The sequence below is a fragment of the Gymnoscopelus braueri genome (assembly GCF_963280865.1).
Source record: "Gymnoscopelus braueri genome assembly, chromosome: 1".
NCBI lineage: Eukaryota > Metazoa > Chordata > Actinopteri > Myctophiformes > Myctophidae > Gymnoscopelus > Gymnoscopelus braueri.
Window position 1 is genome coordinate 17,736,325 of NC_137603.1, and position 17,542 is coordinate 17,753,866.

Sequence of the window (17,542 nt, forward strand, 5' to 3'; positions counted from 1 at the left end):
GCGGGTCTTGTTTGCATGTGTGGAATTGTAACAGCTGAAATCAATAATATATCAGTATTCTGATATTAGAGAGAATACTGATATTCAATATGCAGCCTCTATACCTCTGGATAATAATGCCAGGTCTCCAGATTGTATTTGACTTAACACAATAACCTTAAACCTCTTAAAACTGTTCCAGCACATTGATTTCCTGCCAGAGCTGTTGTTTGCTTAACCTGCGGGCCGCCATTAAGTGAAGGTGGGGGCCGCATGTGACCCCTGGGCCGCCAGTTGCCCATGTATGGCCTAAGGTCAGGTTTACTATAGGTATAGAGCATGGGACTTCAACAGGGGGTCCTCAGAGTTACTACAGGGGAGCCGCCAAATCTTTGTGTTTTTTTTTCCTTTCAAATTAACCACTTGAACTCTACCATACTGTATCTATAGACGAATCCACAGACGCACTGCCTGTAGCTGCCTGTAGGCGGCCATTGCTGCGGTGTCGCGGTGTGGAGCGTTGACACCGCAGCTATGGCTGCCTACAGGCAGCGCGTCTGTGGATTCGTCTATTCTGGGGGGGACAGCGGCGGAAGAGGTTTGGTGTAGAGGGAAAAAGAGCAGACCAAATACAGAGACCAGTTTTGTATAGTAGGGGTGCTGCTTCATCTCTCTCTCTCTCTCTCTCTCTCTCTCTCTCTCTCTCTCTCTCTCTCTCTCTCTCCCTCTCTCTCTCTCTCTCTCTCTCTCTCTCTCTCTCTCTCTCTCTCTCCTCTCTCTCCTCTCTCTCTCGTCTCTCTCTCCTTCTCTCTCTCTCTCTCAATTCTCTCTCTCTCTCTCTCTCTCTCTCTCATCTCTCTCTCTCTCTCCTCTCTCTCTCTCTCTCTCTCTCTCTCTCTGCTAAGGGGTCCTTGGCCTGAAAAACGTTGAAGACCCCTTAATGTTCCTTCTGTTGCATTTGTATCTCAACTGATCTCGACTTGACGCGTCTTATATTTAACCGTATCTGCTCTAATCTTATCCTATTGTTATTGTATCTGATCTAATGGGAGCGGGTAGAGAGTCTGCCTGGTAACCAGAAGGTCACCAGTTTGACCATGGCTCGCCCATCTACAATATGGTCTCTGTCCGGTGGAAAATTAATTATCGAAAAAAAATAAAACACAAGAAGTTAGAATATGGAGATAAGAGGTTTCTGTCTGACAACGAAATGTGTGTCCGTTTTTAACGCATATAAAACGACCGCCCATAGCCAATCGCTGGACAGTAATTCCGTAGTGAGATTTCATGTTATGTCTAGGCTGTTATGTCTGTGTGCAAAGGGGCTTTACTCTTAAACAGCACCTCTCCAGAGTCCAGATCTTACAAGACTGCTGCTATTCAATATGCAGCCTCTATACCTCTGGATAATAATGCCAGGTCTCCAGATTGTATTTGACTTAACACAATAACCTTAAACCTCTTAACGTGCTCATGAATAATTATGCAGAGACTGAAAAACCACAAGCTGAGAAAAAAAAATACTGAGAAAAGCTGAAGAACAAAAAGATAAATCAATGTTTATTCATTCCGGCCTGTTTAGCTAGCTAGCTTGCTATGATTATGTAGGAAAAGAACGCTAACTCTTGCGGTTTGTAGAGCTGCAACTATCATATAGATTACTTTATCAATTCATCAAACTAGGAAAAGAAACCTTTGGGCGTGTGCATATTTTCTGTGTTATTATACAGTGTTGTGTTATTGGTGCAAAAATGTAGTAATTGTGTACACGTAGTGAGCAATGAAGGTGTTGTTTTGTTTTGAGTAGTGGGTATTATTATAGAAATCAAATAAGCAACGCAATTTCTTATCAAGTAAAGAAAGTAAGGCAACCAAATTTAATAATTAGCTGTTGCTGCTGCTCGAATCAAGCGTTGATTGTCGGCCTTGTGTGTCCGAAAGTGCAGTGATCCGTACCCCATGCCTTTATACAGTGTGTTTGGACAACAGACAGAGAGTAAAAAGTGAAGTTGTGTCCGTGACGTGTTGGATATTGTTCCTTGAACAGAGCACATCGCCAAATGTCCATGTCCACCGCTAAGTTTGCACAACAGAGCTCAATATCATTGATTGTTGTGTTGTGTTGTTTGTTTTTCCTTGAACATGAACAGCATGTCCGTCAATACTACTGTAATGTAGTTTCATACAAACTGTACGTGTAAGTACATTAACAGTGCGGAAAGCAGCTATTACAATAGCCAGACCACTGAGCAATATTTGTGCAATGTGTGGACCGACCCAGTTGGAGCAGTGGTGTTCTGTGAGACCCTCCACAACGCTGACTTGGCAGATAATTGAGAAGCTTGTTTTTAGATATATATATCCAAAGCGTTGTGCATTAAAACTAAGCATATGCCATAAATAGTCATAGAAGAATTTAGTAACTCACTAGTTACAAACTAACTAGTAGCTACTGTACTAAGTCTCTAGTAGGGACTTTACGCCCTAATTAGTGTGGTTGCCCGAATGGGCAACCAGACTATTGTTATAGAGAAACTTTATTCTGTATAAACTTTATTTCGGGCTGCTACTCCTCCCACAGTTTATTTTTCCCAATCGTGCAATTGTATTTTGCTAAGAGATTGGCTCAACAGTTTAATTTATATTGATTTATTAGTGCATTAAATTTCCCCATCCACTTTAATGGAAAAGTGAAAAAACTTAAATTCAAGTATTTTTTGCTCTGAAACCGTAAGAGCTAGAGTTACCAGATTTGATGGGGAGGTTCATGATTTGTTCCGAAATTATTATTATAAAAAATTAATTATTATAAAAAATAATTACACTAATCGGCCACATGGTGGCGCTATAACAGCCCCCTTTACGTTTTGGCCTATAACTCTTGAACCATAGGTCGTAAAATCAAAATGTCTTTTCCCTAGATTCCTTGGGTTATGACGCAACTCCCCATATAGGCCACGCCCATTTGTGTCAGGATAGATTTTCCGCCATTTTGAATTTTCTTCAAAACACACTTTTAGCTCCTCCTCCCATATATTTTGTCCAAATTTCACAAAAATCGGTACACATGATCTCTGGACCCATGCGATAATCTGGAGTGAAACAGAATTTTGATAGTCCATACCGTTCGTCCGTAAATGGCTTCCAAAGTCAGCGGGAGGGGCCCGTTTTACAAAAAATGGCAGAAATCTAGAACGAGACGTCCGGTCAATCCCAAATTTGAATCACATGTTGAGGGTGGTTTACTCAACAAATACCCAAAAGCATTTCCACTTTGATCCATAGGGGGCGCCACACATGCACAAAACGTAATCGTTTGATGCAAAAACATGATTTTTGGGAGAATCAATCCTCTCAAAATGAAATAAAAGCGATCTCAGGAGTGACGTGACAATACGATTGGCCCCTTACATTTGTGGGAGGGGCCTATTTATTTAATGGGAGGGGCCTATTTCCTAGAATCAAAACGGCACTTATCACGAAGGCAGGATCCGATCGGCACCCGATTCGAATGGCACGTCGCGCGGCCTCCGACGGTATTCCTCCCGGTGTATCCCTCGAGTCCCGGCGGCCGCGACCCGCGACTCGCGTCGGCGCAACCACACTTTGCAATTGCCCTGAATTGCGACGCGTCTAGTTTAGGACTGAACTTACGTTCAGCTGGCGCAACCCTATCCAGAAGCCCTTCAACAAGGGATGGAAGACAGTCAATGATGTTAACTAACACTGAATTCACACCAGCAGTGTTACAGCACTGGCACCTTCTGAGAATGCATCGAGTTTCAATGCAAAGTCTATGGAGACGAGCGTCTGGTCCTTGTCCCAGAGCATCAGGACGCAGAGAAAACAAAAGTGTTAAACAATGATTAGTGTTTATATGATGAGCTTACATTTCATATAGCACATCAATTAAACTGAATTCATGATAGCTGCCCGATTGCCCGGGGCAAGCGAAGATAATATTCAAGCAAGTGGAGTTTGCTGTCTGGTGCACAATGGGCAAGCCATTCAAGCTGGAGTTTTTTCTTTTTTTCCTTTTTGAATGTTTTTGGGAAGCAACCTTCTTTTGTTCACTATTCACACAACATAATATATATCTATCCATACACACTTGAACGTTTTCTCTCTCGCCTTCCATCTCCAACAGGCAAACATGCACCGGCTGCTCAATCCATTCCTGACATAAAGTGATGCGAGCGAGAAAAAGTGATAAAATGGCATTCGGCATCCTAACCTGAGTTGAGTGAGTTTTCGCAACTGCGAACTGAGACAAGGAGAAGTTTATTTCTGTGGTAGAGAAGCATCAGTTTTATTAAGACTGAAGGAAATTGGGGTATAGTGGGCGGACAACACATCAGTGGCTTCTCTATATCTGCACCATCAGTTTTTTCCTAATGCACTTCATCGGCAGAATTGTTGTTTGTATGTACATGCACAATATTACCTGACCATAAAGCTCCTATTCTGAGCTAGAGGGCCTTATTCAGTGTGCAGCTCTCTCCCCATCCTTCTTCCCTCTATGTCCTCCCTTCCCCCCACCTCTTAGCTTTCCAGCTCCTGTGACTCAGGCTTACTGTAGCTCTAAAATACCTCCTCTCATTGTGCTCGCTCACTCTCTCATTGTCTGTCTGTCTGTCTGTCTGTCTGATTGTTTGTCTGCCTGTCTGCCTGTCTGCCTGTCTGTCTGTCTGTCTGTCTGTCTGTCTGTCTGTCTGTCTGTCTGTCTGTCTGTCTGTCTACCTGCCTGCCTCCCTGCCTCCCTGTCTGTCTGTCTGTCTGTCTGTCTGTCTGTCTGTCTGTCTGTCTGTCTCTGTGGTGTCAATATCATAAGAGCACAAAAGAGTTCCAATAAAGGACAACGTTTCTTTGTAGGAGCAAAATATGTATCGGCCACATTCTTCCCCAAGGAAGCCTGCCATATTAACCCGAACCAGTGCCACCTCGCCTTAAGGTACGAGTCTAGTCCTAGCTTGTCAGAGAATGATACTGCATGTAAAACACAAACATCAGATATTTAAGTGAACAAGAATTGATGACAGCCACCAGGGGTTTGTGATTTGATGCAGGTGCTGCTGGTAGAAAATGCAGGTGCAGGTGCTGCTGGTAGAAAATTAATGCTACAGTTTCTTGCTGCATGTGGAGGGAGCAGACCAGGAACTGGGATGGGATGGTTCCACCACAATCAAGTGGAGCCAGACAGGAAGCCACCTGCTGGATTATTACATAGTACTCCTGCCCCCACCACTTTGGCCTCGCTTATGCAGAGGTAGGATAAATAACAGAAGAAGTAAAAGGAACACAAAGGCAATGAGAAGAAAGGAACAGAACTGTTGCAGAATCCAATGTAAAACAAGAACTGTTACAGCCTTAGAGCTGCACCCTTCTGTCTTGTTTGAGGTTTAGAGAGGTTGGTGGAGGGCCAGATCAAAGAACAGCAGTAGAATGAGAATGTAGGCTGCACCAAGCGTGCTGGTGGAGAGTAGAGTGCACTGATCCTCTGTATCATTAGAGGAGCCCACTGATGTTAGGCTACATCTTATGACCGCCTAGGGGCTGCAATTGCATTACTTTGGCCCGGCCCAGCCCAGCCCTTCAATCAAAAAGAGAGCAGTCTGCACCAGCACAGGTCTGGTCTGTGCTGCAAGCATGCAGTCTTCAAATCTACTCTCAGATCTGCTCTGATCCACTGTGTGAGCTGAAGAAATTGCATTGCAGTATTTGGCTTGCATATTGGCGCATGGTATGATTTGTGATTCCCAGTGCTAGGGCATTCACGAATACAGATTTTTGGTATTCGACTTCGAATACCAAAAATTGAAAACTTACTACTAAACTACCAAAATATAGGGATGGAAAGTTTGAGCTGCATAACAGCCGATATCAATGTCATCAAAAAGTCAAATAATGACATATCGGCCAGACAGATATATCGTCTGGCTCTATTATTTTATACTTCATTCCAAAACGGTGTCATGCTAAAATAGTGAAAATAAATAGCAGATCTACAAGCTCACAATGCATTATTGTGAAAAAGTACAAACGTTTTTTCAAAGGTTTTCAAAATGTGTCAAAATCTTTCATCACACACATACAGCACATGCATACTGCTCGCACATGCATGCAAACAGCATGCACGCACGTCGCGCACACACTTGAGTGCCCCAAGAGTGCAGGATTAGAGAATGATTATTTTTTTTAATAGATCTACAAGCTCACAGCATGCGTTGTGAGCTTGTAGATCTGCTATTTCCACTATTTTTGTAGGCCACCATTGTAGAACTAAGTGTAATACAGGTTTAAGTGGTTAATCCAACTAATCGATTTAGTCGATTATAAAAAAATAAATTTACAATTCCTTCATGTCGATTCGTTGATATATAAGAAAGAAAAACAAATAAAAGAAAAACCCTGCTTCTTGATTATTCGGTTAACCTACATGAGCAAGATTAATCGGTTATTGGTTCTAAAGATCTTGGACCAACACTTTTTTATTTAAGTTGGTTCTTGGTCATATCGTTCATTTGGATGCTCATTTCTTGCTGTGCTGACGACATAAATTGTCACATTTAGACACCACTATGGCATTTTATGTCTAACTATTGTAGGGGTGGGTGATCACGATAGGCGCATCAAAACATCATGATGGACGATGGCATCGTCCTGTTGTGTATTAGACTGGGATCCATTCACTTCGGTGAAGATGCAGATCCGGTCTAGACTATAGCGGATACAGAAGGTATAAGGTTAATTGTGGATCATTTTAATTCATACATTATCAAAGACGCTTTCCCATTGCATAGATTCAGTCGAGCTCAGCTCATCGGAGCTTTTTTTCCACTGCAGATAGGATCGACTGTAGTTACTGTCTATTGTCACAACTTTGCTAAATGCTAAGGTTTGCTAACTGGAAATGATATTTAATGTCCATGAGATCCTGGGACCTACAGTAACTCCCTAAACTAATACAAAATTATCGCACTACAAAACTGGCAATTCACCCCTGGTGTTCCATGCTACGTATATTTACTATTTACAGAACAGAGGAAAACGATAGCAGGATGTTGCTAAAAACAAAGTTAATCAGTTTTCTTACAGCAAATATAAACAAAATGTAGTCACTGATTTCTAACACAACCCAGCAATGACACATAGGAGACAAAGGAGCTCAAACATGTAGTATGAACTATGAACCACAACTGAGTGGACTTTTTTAACATGCACTCTGGACGCTCCACTGATCATTTTGAAAGACTACATGTTTCCAAAGTATTCTTTTTAAACATCTTGTATACAATCACATTCACGATGGTTGTCGATGGTATACATCATCCGTCAATGGATGATAAACTACTGTGAGACCAGCCTGATCTCCAGAGATTACCGTAACATTGCACGGAACGAGTGCACTTCATTCCGTGGATAGCCGCCTCGGAACTCCCGAATTGCGTGCATATGTACGGCGAGTCCCACGGTGGGCGTAACCAGTCGCAACCCGGAAAAACCCGGAAGCAGAGCAGTCCCCACAAAAAAAATTATGATTCTGTGCCTATCGGTACATAACTCAAACGGCGCTGAGTAGGCACAGGCGAACGTCCCACCGTTCAGGACGGCAACTCGGTCGCCTTAGCTCCCTCGGTGGTCCTTCACGGGGTGACAGTTCGCCTGTGACTGCGCGCCTCCGAAATGGTTTTGTCACAAAGGGAGCGCCGTACATATGCACGCAATTCGGGAGTTCCGAGGCGGCTATCCACGGAATGAAGTGCACTCGTTCCGTGCAATGTTACGGTAATCTCTGGAGATCGGGTTGACAGCAAGTCCTTAAAATGTTCTTAAAATTAAGAAAATCAAGTCCTAATCATAGGATTTAGAAATACATCTGCACAAGTTCAGTACTCCGAGTCCTTGTCCATAAAATTCTAAATATCAAGCCTCTCAAGAATAGGAGTAGGATAAGCACTAGAGCAAAAATAAGAGCAAAGAGAGTTACAATTATCCGTTGTTATTTAAAGGCAGCAAATAAGCCAACTTCCTCTAGTAGATTCTGTAGATTCTGTGTTTAGTGGTTGTTCTGTGTTTCAAAGTATGTCCCTATTAATTTAGGCTAACTAATAATAGACTAGAGGCAGGTGCATACATACAGTACTGCATGTAGTCTACCTACAGCACCTAGACAAGGTTTGGTTAAAGCATTGTCTAGGTAAGTAATCAAACAATGTGTCAAGTGTAAAATAAATATTTTTCTTCCCCCAATATTTTCAGCTGAATATTTTCAACATTCATTAAGCTACTTCAGGTCAATATATTGTCATTAAATAACACTTACAGAGGCAACTCATGGCCATTGGCCAAAAACAACAAAAACATAATATGTGTACGTTGATTAGGGGTCACTTTATGAGAGAGGATAGTGACAGTGTAGCAGGCCTAGTTAAAGCTCTGCACACAAGTTGTACGGCTGTGGTAAGCTGAGTTCCTCTGGGAGACACATTTATGAGCCTCAAGATGCATTTTTGTTGATGTGTCTGACGTTAAAGGAGTAGTTCACCCAAAAGATTACTTATTTTCTATCAACTACACACCCCATGAAGCCTTGACTTCATGGATTTATTTATTTTTTGTCACATTCCTAAGCCAATAATTTGATTACCGGCGGAAAAATTGTAATGTATCCGGTAGGAGACACAAAGTATACTCTTTGTGTCTCCTACCGGAAATACACCCGGTCATCAAATTATTGACAAAAAAAAGAAATACACGAATTCAAGGCTTCATGGGGTGTGCAATTGATAGAAAATAAGTCATTTTTTGGGTGAACTACTCCTTCAACACAAGGTTTCTAAAGTCTGCAGTAAGGGATCATAGAAGAATATCAATTCTTTCAGTACTTCAAATTTTACAAACACACTCTTGAAAAGTGTATTTGATAAAATAATAATAATAGCAATAACAAAATAACCTGCATCTTTCAGTTACAGATAAAATAGAGCTCCAAACTGTTATCACACAAATCTGAACTTGGACTTGTTTCCACAGCAACATTACAGGAATGAAGGGAAGCTCCACCTTAGTGAAGCTAAGAACAGGAACACATGTCTGTAAACCTGTGGTTTTCAAAGTGGGGTCCGGAGACCCCCAGAGGTCTTTGAGGTGGTTCCAGGGGGTCCCCAGCAAAATTAGATAGTATAGCATCAAAATCGGTTCAACTACTTTAACCCTATATACATCAGCTATTTGAAAATAGCTGATCTACAAGCTCACAACGCGTGGCATCGCAACACATTGTGAGCTTTAAGATTCCACCTTAAATCAGACTTTAAAGGGATTGAAGGCAACATTAAGCCGACATTTTAAGAATATTTATATATATTTAGCATTTTTTCCCCTCTATCAGCCACTACATAATGATGCTGGGTGTTTTCCTGCATTGAAACACAGTCCTCTTTCTGAAATCCGTATTTTCCCTACTATTTATGTTTGTCCGGGACGTAAATGCATGGACGCGCATGTGCGCGTCCGTGCACGTCCGTGCCCGTGTGAACTGTTCGGGTGAAACCGAATGGGACCGAGTGCAGCCGACAACGATGGAACGAGCCGCCATTGTTTTCTCTGAAGGCAGTTTCAACTTTTTACTTTCGATTTTAAAACGCTCTCAAACTTATTTTTTGAGGCACGGAATTTACTTTTAAGATATCGTTTGGATAGAATTTAGTTGTTTAACTTCATATATGTGGTCAATTTATCATGAAAGAGCCTATTCAAAAATAAAAATTCAGAGAACCGGCAGGGGCGGGCAGTGACACCATTGTATCCGAATAAAGCAACCTGTTTTCGGCATGGCCCGTTTAGAAGTCCCCCCTGCGTCACCCCCTGGTGGTCGGGGAAACGAACTGCTGATGAGGAGGGGGGGGGGGGAGTGGAGGTGCGGTGTTTGACAATAGTTTTTTTTTTAAATGTATCTCTGAACTCGCCTACAATCCCTTTAAACTTAAAGCTAAATCATCTTGCTCAGTAACCCCAAACACAGGCCAATTGTGTACGTATAGATGCTCGACAAAGCCAGATGCACCACAGGGGATTCAATTTCAAACCCACAACCTCAGCGGTGGTGGGCAGCTATTTCATAGCTCCACCTTGGCGTGACAAAGCCTTGTTTAGTTATACATCACTCTGATACGACTTGATCTAACCCTAATTGCTGCTGCGCTTTATTAAATGTCAAGAAAGTAATACAAATTTACTACAAAATTGGCAAGCGGAGGTTCTGAGGCTCGATCTACTTAAATTATACTCTAAGGCCTGAAACATACTTAACGTACTGCAAGTACCACACGACCTCTTCGTTGTTGCATTACAAAAGCGTGACCTGCTGTCTGTCCAACGAGGGGTGCTATAACAGGTCGTCTTTGGTTTGTGCTCTCTTCTGCTCTAACAACATAGTGGAGTAGTTTTCAAATTTAACTCTATGCAGGTTTATTACCATAACTCCACAGGGAAATAAGACGTTGGCCTTGACCATGCTGTGCATTTTCATTTTGGTAGTTAGGTAAAGTACTGTATGTTTTGGGCTAATGACTGCAACAGATAAGTCACGCAGTAGCAACGTCATGTTTTGCATTGTGTCTCCAAAGATTCGGTTGTGTGCAGCGATTGATCAAGTCCATCAAACAACAGTACAAGTTTTGCATGTCCGGGCATTTGGATTCAGAGACGATGCACTGAAGTTCCACGATCCAAGTACTGTATAATAACCAGCTTGAGCTTGTGACACACACCAGACAAACACTCATAATATACATGCACATCTCGACACTGCATCAAAAGATGAAAACAATCATCAAGTACTTTAGTGATTTCTGAACAGACGTCTCATACTCTAGACCTAAAATAACACTGCACTGATAATGACAATGACCATGACAGAAATAGGCAGGTGCTTAAAGGAGGGAGCAGTGCAGAATGAAAGGGCCTGTATCATTAAGGATTAACCTAGCCACTGGCTGTACAAATAGCCTGTCTCCACCTGGAAGCCGCCAGTGCACAGACACTCATTTGTATTGACAGGTTACTGCAGCAGCAGCTGCAGAGTGGAGAGAAGAGGGTTAAGACAAACTATTGGTGATTGGAGTTCTAACCCGAACTCCTAGCACTACACAGGCTACTATAGGCTTTGATTTTTGAATTAAAAGCAAATCAGGTCCAGTCCATGGAATTTCAACCTCTTCTAATGACATGAAATTGTGTTAATACAAACCTATAGGCCATTCTATTCATTTAATGGTACAAAATGTTCTCAACATAATAACATTTCCCACCTTCTGGGGGCTAAGCAAAGTTTGACTGAGGACAAACCCGCAGACAATAAAGTGCCTAATTTACTGTGTTATTACAGTGCGAGAGAAAGCTTTCAGACAGAACAAACGGCAAGATGAACAGCTTCAACTCTAGTCAACAGGGATGAGTTCAAATCACTACTTCGCACAACAACACATGACATGGACCTTTGGGCTTACCTCACACCTCTGTCATACTGAGCATTGAGAATTGAACTGCCTTTTCAAACGGCAATTAAATATTGCCCCTTCTACGCAAGTCACAGCCTCCGAAGATCCTCTATACCAGTGTTTCTCAAACGTATTAATTTCAAGGACCCCTATAACTCTCAATGTACAAATGGAACCAAATGGAGTCCATTTGGTTCCATCAGAATCAGAATCAGCTTCAGCTTTATTGTCACGTCACAGGTTTAACCCATTAAGACCTGAAGCCGATTCTACATTCCCCCAAATCCCAACAGTATTCTGAAATATGTATGTTTCAGTGGTGCTCAATCTTTTTCATGTCAAGGACCCCCAAAATTATATGTATTTGGACCCCCATCTCAAAATATTTTGTATTCTTGCCCAGATGCAAAGATTTGAGTTGAAAATGTTTGCTTTAAAAATATATATATTCAAAGATTTGCACACATTTTCACGATTTTTCAAAAATAGCAGATCTACAAGCTCATAGCGCGGCACTCGGTGCCGCGCTATGAGCTTGTATATCTGCTATTTTTGAATAGCCAAAGTGTAAAATAATGCTTTTTAGCTCAAATCTAAAAATGACACAGATGCGTTCCAGGTCTTAATGGGTAAAGGTGTAAAACAGTGAGTGAAATTCATTTACACTCTCAGAGTTACAGACCTGTAAGGGTCCATTTGGAACCTCCTCAAGGAACCCTGAAGGTCCCCTAGTCTCCACTTAGAAAACCACTGCTCTACACACTCATCCCGGAGTTTCTTTTGGGGTCAATAAAGTATCTATCTAAGACAAAACGATCACTGATCTATTCCTCTTACTTTATCCAACCTTCGATATTAAACTCATGTTAACTGATACTATACTGATTTGCAACATTTATGAGTGAGGAAACACATGCCATAATAATGATGACACTTTCCCTTCTTGAGATTCCAACTCCCTTTTCTGTGGAATTTCTTGAGCTCAGACTTACCAGTAACTGACTTTGTTGACTCGTCATCTTAGGTCACCAGGTAATTTAGTGCACTGCTTCTCAAGTAGTGGTCCATGGACCACTAATGGTCCATGGCATGATTACAGGTGGTCCTGTGTTTCATACATGTCTCTTGAAAGAGTCTGTGGACAATAAGCTGATCCTCTTCTGTAGTAAGCTTGAAGTACTTTTGGAATTGAAACACAAGCCTCCTCCAATGACCACTGATAATGTTTTTTAATTCCACTGTCCACATATCACACAAATACCAAATGACTAAGTTTCTCAAAAATAAAACAAAATAAAATGAACAGAAACACAATCTTCACGGACCACCAGTTGAAAACCTCTGATCTAAACGAACACGATGGCCCGCGTTCAGGTGGACAGAGCCCGGGTGGGGAGTGGGATCTTTGTCGTTGCTGATGCTTTGTCGTACTCCTATGGGCTGGGGCGGTGCCTTAGCGGGTAACGTTGAACTGGAGGAGTAGGACGGAGGCGCTACGTCCTCCCTGCTCCCAGTGGGGACTCCTCACTGGCAGGTGAGCCAATATAATAGGGTACAACAGCAGTGGCAACACAGAAATGTGTGGGGGGCGGCCATAGCTGAATGGGTTGAGAGGCCGCCCGGGAAAGGTACCAGGTTCGATTCCCAGCCCCAGCAATGTGTCGAGGTGTCCCTGAGCAAGACACTTAACCCCTAACTAAGCACCCCCCCCCCCCTTTAAATCAGGCTTTAAACTTAAATCTAGATCATCTGAAGGGGACCTTGCTCAGTAAAATACACTGGACCAATAAAGCAAAAATGTGTGAAAATGTCTCTCCTCCTTTTCCATCTCTCACTGTCACGTCTCTATTTACCAATAAAGCAAAAATGTGTGAAAATGTCTCTCCTCCTTTTCCATCTCTCACTGTCACGTCTCTATTTTGTCTTCCCCACTACATTCTTTACTTCCTATCCATCTCCGTTTCTGTGAAGTGTAAATTTCTCTTTTTCATATCATCTTTGTTATGATGAACTTAGCATATTTGTCCCTAGTGTATTCTAATTTTCAGAGAGGCTAATATCTCTCTCTCTCTCTCTCTCTCTCTCTCTCTCTCTCTCTCTCTCTCTCCTCTCTCTCTCTCTCTCTCTCTCATCTCTCTCTCTCTCTCTTCTCTCTCTCTCTCTCTCTCTCTCTCTCTCTCTCTCTCTCTCTCTCTCTCTCTCTCTCTCTCTCTCTCTCTCTCTCTCTCTCTCTCTCTCTCTCTCTCTCTCTCTCTCTCTCTCTCTCTCTCACACACAGCTGTGCTAAAACGATTTCCTTATCCACACAGACAAGTAATTCATTACTTATGTATGTTTTCTTTTCTTTCTTTTTTTTAAAGTTATTAAGTGGAAAGACATGAAGTCGAGACGACAAGAATGCAAGAATAGCGCACTGAGAGTAGGAGGAAGAGACAGCCTGATTCAGATAATTCCTTAAAGGAATACTTCACCCCCAAAATGACTTTTCATCCATCTAATACTCACTCCATGAAGCCTTGAATTCATGCACACATTTTTTTTTGATTCCTTCACAGTGAAAGAATAATAAAAAAGAGAATATTAATGAAGAAAATAGCGGTCCAGGATTAACAGCAACTATATAAAAAATCAATTGATAAACTCCAACACACGAGTATAATCTGTGCCTTGTATCCAGTCTGTGTCCTCATTACTTCCAAAACACTGCATTTTCGCTGAAACATACTATTTTTAACACTTCCGGTATAAACAGTCTCATGTACTTAGTTACGACGCACACACCTGGGCGAACGCGTGCCGTGCGGGTGAACTCAGCTGTGTTGAATCCCATGTGCCAGCCTTCGTTAGTGCATCCCAGAAGTGTTTTAAATACCTAAGTTTCAGCAAAAAGGCATGTATTTTGGATGTAATGAGGACACTGACTGGATAGTATACTAAGAGAGATCAGTTGAAAAAACTAAACAGAAAAGCTTTAATTATAAAGGCTAGTTCATCTTTGAACAATAAATAAATAATTGTTCAGATATGAACTAGGCTTTATAGGCAAATTAAAGCTCCTTCTTTTTTTGGAAGATGTGTCTTTTTTTTTTACAGATCTGACTTCGAAAGCTCCCCTCTTTTCTAACCAAAGAACACCTTCCAACACTGCATTTATCACTGCAGCCTTCCTCCTTTGCTTTGTTCTTGGATACTAAAGACTGAGAGCAGTGTTGGAGTTTATAAACTGATTTATAAAAGTTTTGCTGTTGTTAATTTTGGACCCCTATTTTTTAGTAATTCACCATGAAGGAATGTGACAAATAAAACATCTGCATGAATTCAAGGCTTCACAGGTTGAGGAATTGACAGAAAAAGTCATTTTGTGGGTGATGTATTCCTTTAAGTTGGAGCAGAGCAACAAAATACAATCTGAGATGGACAATAAGACCTTTAGTTAAGCTCACAAGTAGTATCTTCCCGAGAGCGTATAAATGCCCCCTATGTGAGAAGCATTTAAACCAGCACTAACAGTGCCCAATGCCCATCAAGTGAAGGAACTATAATTTAACTCGCTTTCAGACATCTTAATACTGGTATAAATGCCTATATAATAGGCTATAGAACAGGTGGCTTGCAAATTACTGGTAAACCTAATAGCAAATTATTGAAAGCCTTTAACGAAAGGCTTATGTTTACATTGCTCACAATACTTACATTATATTACATATTATTTTTCTTTGTATGTATTTATCCCCATTTTACTCACTGCCAATTCCCCATGTACACCATGTGGCCAGATTTACTGTCATGCCAAGTTAACCAACATAACAATACAAGATTTGAAGTAGGGCTCCAAAGGACTGATGACCACTGGTCATAAAGTCTAAGTTATGGTTGGGACTTACTTATTCTACAATGGTGTAAGACCATGCTCAGAGCAGAGAGCCTCTGTGAATCCTCAACTTCCAAGCAGGCAAACAATGGAAACATGCTGGAGAAAATGTGTTATAAACAGACTATAGCCTACTAACTAGTAATATCAATAATTGCTAAATAAACCACAAGAGTCGAATACATGTCCTATTATTGACTGAAACGCACATCATCAACCACCACCACAACAACAACTCTGCTCTGAATTTCACGGTGTGACAGAAAATCAAATAGATCATAAACCAAACCTAGGCATATATCACAAAAATTAGCTCAGACTGTGTAGTCTATTCACCATTCTACCAACCTGTCCTGCACAGTTGGAAAGCGTCACTGACACGTCTCTGGATGCCGTGCGTGTCAGCTTGTAATAACTAAATAGTTACAAACTGCACGTTTATTTGTGTAACATTACTTGATGCTCATTGACGTGTAGTCAGGTTAATTGGTTACCAATGTACACCCACGTGCTTTTGTTTATACAGACGTCAGGTAGGGTGAAGAGCAGATGCATCACTCACTATGCAAGGCAGTAATAACGTTATCTTTACGCTTTTGCTATGTCAGAAATGAATATGCGTTAGTTAGGCTACCACCAGTAATAATATGTATTTATACGTCACAATGCATTCTCATAACGTTCAAATAGATCTATTTAAACTTTTCGATGAATTGAATACACAGGACAACAATGCAAACAAGCCATGGTGCTTTTTTGGGGTTTAATCCTTATTCCTTTTAGCATCCTTTTATAGCCTATAGAACTGTACTTTGTGCTTTTTTTGCAAACTGTTAATAAAGTATTCAATCAATCAATCAAAATAACGTAACCAGCATGTTGCCATCTGCAAAAAAAACACATTGACAGCCACAATATAAGCGCGAAAACGTTCACTTTTTTCCTTTTTCTTATTTCAAATGAATACTTTGCATATCAGAGCGTGTTCGTGTGGTTATTATCATGTCATTAGAGCAACAAGTGGACTTATTTATCGGAATCCTCATCGCATGCAACGTTACAGCTCAGTGTCTAACAAGACAACGGACAGTTAACGGCTCTCAATGTCAACAAAAACATGCTCGCGTCTGTCTGTCTTCCACGCTGGGGAATTCAATAAAGTTCCACTTTTGCTAATGCATTAAAACCACCTTCCGACAACATCTCACTTCTCTAAAAGATTTAATTACAGAGGAGAATTGCGAGTTGGCATTAGAGACGCTTGGCAACTGTGTAAATTTATAATGATTTCAAGCTGCGATTTACCTTCAGTTCCGCACTCTCCGCCATCTTGAATTTCTGTGCGCAAGCGTGATGAGGCGGCATCACGTGACTGGGACGCGCAGCACATCGCGTGAGCGCGCACATAATGAGCGGGGTGCATTCAGGATGGTATGGAATGTTGGGCAGTGTGGTAACTACGCTACAACACCAATACTTTGATATTAAAAAGAAAATGGCTCATAGGCTCTAATGCCCGTCCCGTTCCCGACGACCTGTCTCTCTCTCTCCCTCTTTCCTGTCTATCTTCGCTTAAAACTATCAAAGGCAGCAAAGCTGAAGATATATATTGTTGTTTAAAGAAAACCATTTTACGTAATTTGCACTTTTGAATAGGTCTACTTGAGAGTATTCTTATTTCTTTTTGTCCACCACTGCATGTAGGGGTAAACGTTTGTAGAGTAGTAAAACAGAACAGAACAGAACAGAACAGAACAGAACAGAATAGAATAGAATAGAATAGAATAGAATAGAATAGAAAGAATAGAATAGAATAGAATAGAATAGAATAGAATAGAGCAGAGTAGGACAGAACAGAACATACCATACTGCATACCAGTAACCTGAAAGCTGATTGTATGACATTCTGTATAGTAGTGTGTATATCTGTCTGTCTCTTATACGTCATCATGATTTGTGTGCATGGGGTTCTCATCATTCTCTTAAACAAGCTGCGTGCTTAATGAGTCTTCCAGTTTAGTAGACCTTGTATTGTGAATTTGTACTTCCATGTACTGTGATTCTCATGTCTTACTAAATAAAAGTACATCAATCAATCAATCAACAGAACAGAACAGAACAGAACAGAACAGAACAGAACAGAACAGAACAGAACAGAACAGAACAGAACAGAACAGAACAGAACAGAACA

The 17,542-nt window shown here is 41.2% G+C and overlaps 1 protein-coding gene across 2 annotated transcripts in view; it reads right to left on the bottom strand.

The window, feature by feature from the left end:
• LOC308085584 (E3 SUMO-protein ligase PIAS1-like) overlaps positions 1 to 16,677 on the bottom strand; it is a 56,745-nt gene extending 40,068 nt beyond the window's left edge. Inside the window, exon 1 of one of the 2 annotated variants that reach the window (XM_080428794.1) lies at positions 16,657 to 16,677. The gene's annotated coding sequence lies outside the window, so the exon portion shown is untranslated. The remainder of the gene's footprint in view (positions 1 to 16,656) is intronic. The other variant, XM_080428793.1, reaches the window with a different exon arrangement.
• Between the last annotated feature and the right edge of the window lie 865 nt (positions 16,678 to 17,542).